At 50.9% G+C, this 3,913-nt stretch overlaps 1 pseudogene; it reads left to right on the top strand.

The window, feature by feature from the left end:
• Positions 1 to 2,190: 2,190 nt before the first annotated feature.
• On the top strand, positions 2,191 to 3,711 carry LOC112624332 (annotated as a pseudogene).
• The last annotated feature ends 202 nt before the right edge of the window (positions 3,712 to 3,913 follow it).

The raw sequence follows: 3,913 nt of genomic DNA, 5'->3' as shown, positions 1-3,913 counted from the left end.
TGAACAGATTCTACAGAAAGAGTGTTTTCAACCTGCTAAATCAGAAGAAAGTTTAAACTTTGTGAGATGAATCCACACATCACACAACAGATAGCTTCTTTATCGTTTTTATCGTGGGATATTCAGTTTTTCCCTATAGGCCTCAGTGGGCTCCCAAACACCCCTGCACACCGTCTACAGAAAGAGTGTTTCCAACTAGCTGAATCAAAATAAAGTTTAACTCTGTGAGTTGAATCCACACATCACAAAACTTTTTCACAGATAGATTCTTTCCAGTTTTATCATGGGATATTCGGTTTTTTACCATAGGACTACAGTCTTCCCAGATTCTGCAAAACAGCGTTTCCAATTTGCTGAAAGAAAGGAAGGGTTTATCTCTGTGAAAGGAATCCACATTCACAAAGATTTTCGCAGGTAATTTCTTTCTAGTTTTTATCGCAGGATATTGTTTTTCACTACAGGCCTCAATGGGCTCCCAATTGATCCTGTACAGATTCTACAGAGTGTTTCCAGGGAGCCAAGGGGGGGGTGGGGGGGGTGAGGGGGGAAGGGGTGGTGGGGGATGGGGGGCTGGGAGGCGGGAGGGGGTAGGAGGGGTGGGGAGTGAGAGGGGAGGGGGTGACAGGGTAGGGGGTGGGAGGGGCGAGGGGGTGGGAGGGAGAGGGAGTGGGGGAGCCATGGGGGTTGGGGTGGGGTGTGGGCGTTGGGGTGGGGAGTGGGAGCGTGGGGATTGGGGTGTGTGGTGTGGGGTGGCAGGGAGCACAATTCACTTGCCAGCCCCTCAGGACAGGGTCGACTCCGTGTCCTCCTCCCTTAGCCTAGGTGAAACCTGGCTTTAGGGCCTAAAGGCAAATTGAGGCACTGGTTCTCCAGGTGCCATGTGTGTGGGCTGCCCAGGCCCTTGGCTGCTGTTGCCCTGGGGGCAGGGCAGGAGCCCGCAGCCAGCCACAGAGGCCTGGTATATGCCCCGCCCCTGAGCCCGCAGTGGGGGTGTCCTCTGCCCTGGAGTCGGGAGTCATCCCCTTTGTCCTTCCTCGCCCTGGGAGGGCTGCTGGGATGGGGCAGGCCCTCCGCCAGGCGGGCCGGTGGGCACCTGGGCGGGCGAATCCGTCAACTCCCGCGGGAGGCCAGGCGAGGGCAGGAGCCAGTGAGTAGCCATATCAACCTCCTCAGGGAGGCTCCTTCCCGTCCTCTGAGGCCGCCCTTCCTCGGAGTCCACGCCCCCGCGGCCAGTTACGTGTTCTGCGTGCTCCCGCCTCTCTGACTCCGGTAAAGGTCCTGGGCCCCTGCGAGCTACCTCTCAGCTGCTGCCCGCGCCAGGTGAGGGGTCGCGGCTCCCGGCGCGTGGTGTGTCCCTCCGGGTGTGCGCTTTGGAGAGGACGGGGCAGGAGAGCGATTGACGCTCGATTCAGTGCGGGGAAGGGTGGCAGGTCCGACGCTGAGCGGCCTAGGCTGGCGGCGGCGGCAACGGTGGCTGTCTCTGTTGGGTTCTCTGCCACCAGCCGGAGCCGGTCGGTGCCCCGGCGGAGAGACGGGCAGTCGGGCTCCCTGGCCTCGGGGCCACCCCAACTGGGGCACTTGGGGCAGAGGGACCCGATATCTGCTCACGCCCAGGTGCCCGCAGCTCATTCTCGGGAGGATTCGCCAGCGGTGACTGCTGAGAGCCAGTCGTTGTTGTCCAAGGCGAACCGGCAGGCCAAGCATCAGCCCTGGGCCGAACGTGAGGGCAAAGAGCCAGCGAGGGAGGAGAAGGCTGCGGCCACCACCAGCGCGGGGGCGCGGGGAGAGCCGTCGTCTGACGTGGTGCCGGCACGCAGCGTACCCCAGGAGGCTGTCCTCGTGAGGCCCCTGGCGCTGCATCTGGCGCACAAGGCGCATGGGCCCGGGGCCCCTTCAGCGGGGAACCCTCACCGCGGTCGCCGCAGTAGCCATTGCCGCCGTTGCTGCGGATCCGTTGGCCGAGGACGCCCGGGAGCAGGCGGCAGCTGACCCTAAGGAGAAGTGGCAGCTGCCGCCGCTGCCGCGGAAGGAAAATCCCTGGAACAAAAAGGCTACCCAGCACCTCTCCCCAGCCAGGACAAGTCCGCCGCCACCAGCGCTGGAAACCTTGGCGTCAGAGTTCGGTTCCCTCAAAATTATAAAAGCAGGAAAACTTAGGACAAATTCAACAAGGCTAGTGATTTCAACGTTATGGAGAATTGGCCAACACCAAGTGAATTAGTGAACACTGGATGTCAGAGCGTCCTCAGCCAAGGAAATAAAAAGCCACAAAATAGAAAAGAAAAAGAAGAGAAGCTTGAAAAGAGAAGTAAAAGAGCAAACCAAACCAGAAAACAAAATTAAATGGTCCTGGTGAAAATGTCAGTGAGGTTGAGGCTCAGTCAAGTAATCAACAAAATACAGCTAATAAGCACAAGTGGGTACCACTCAGATGATGTAAGACCAGAGAGTCAAGAAAGACCTGAATCCTGTCAACCTGAAGTAAGTAAATCAACACATAACAATAGAAGAAACGATACATGACGTTAGAGGCGAGATAGAGAAAAAAGAGATGATCAAGATGAAGTTTCCAATGTGAGAAGTGAGGGTGGTAATATCCGAGGTTCCTTTACAGGCCCAGGAAGAGACTGAGGATGGGGAAGAGGAGGAGGCAGAGGAAATCCTCGATTGAACTTTATTTATTTGGTTATCAAGAACATGGTGAAAGGAATGATCAACCATTTCAAACAAAACTTAATACCAGTATGATGTATTACTGTGATGATGGTACAGGTGTATGGGTGTATCCTGTGGAAGAAGCATTGGTTAAAGAGTACATGAAGTGTCAAATTGAAAATTACTTCAATGTAGAAAATTTTGAGCGAGACTACTTTCTTTGAGGAAAGATGGATGAACAAGGTTTCTTGCCTATTTCCCTGATTGCTGGTTTTCAACGTGTTCAGGCTTTCACTACAAACCTCATCTCATCTCTTAGAGGCACTGAAGGATGGCATAGAAGTAGAAATTGTGAATGAGAAAAAAGATAGAACCAGAAAAGTGGCCAATTCCAGGCCTTCCTCCTTGTAATGTGCCACAAACAGATTTCTCTCAACTGATTGATTGTCCAGAGTTTGTACCAGGCTGAGCCTTTTGCTCACATTCAGAGTCTGCCCCCAATTCTCCAAGAATTGGAAGCCCATTGAACCCAAAGAAAAATAGTGAAACAAGTATTCTTCAAACAACGTCTAGAGGGTTGTCTGCCAGTTTGCCTGACTTGGACTCAGAACCTTGGATAGAAGTAAAAAAGAGACATCAGCCAGCCCCAGTGAAATTGAGGGAATCAGCCTCTGTGCCTGAAGGATCATTAAATCAGCTATATTCTTCAGAAGAAACAGAACAAGAAGAACTTGATTTGTTGTTTGATGAAGATATTGAACAAATAGGATGAAAAAACACATTAACTGATTGGTCTGATAATGATTCAGATTATGAAATTGATGACCAAGACTTAAACAAGATTTTGATTGTAACTCAGAAACCATGTTATGTGAAAGAACATCCTGGAGGAGATCAAAGAGGCAACCACATATCTCAGGCAAAAATTATGTCTGAACTTGCTAAAGTTATCAATGATGGCTTATATTATTAGGAACAGGATCTATGGCTGGAAAACATGAAAACAAACACACAGCCATAAAGGTGAAAATACTAAGAACACCCTTTCTCATATAAAAAGATAAAAACAAGTTACTATGGGGGGGAAAAAAAAAGTCTTTCCAACCTGCTGAATCAAAAGAAAGGTTTAACTCAGTGAGATGAATCTACACATTGCAAAGCATTTTCTCAGATAACTTCTTTCTAGTTTTTATCAAAGGATATTGATTTTTCACTATAGGCCTCAATGGGCTCCCAAATATCTCTACTCAGATTCTAC

This window comes from Theropithecus gelada, chromosome 5 (genome assembly GCF_003255815.1).
Source record: "Theropithecus gelada isolate Dixy chromosome 5, Tgel_1.0, whole genome shotgun sequence".
NCBI lineage: Eukaryota > Metazoa > Chordata > Mammalia > Primates > Cercopithecidae > Theropithecus > Theropithecus gelada.
The sequence above is the reverse complement of the archived record's forward strand: the minus strand, read 5'-3'. Positions and strand labels throughout refer to the sequence as shown.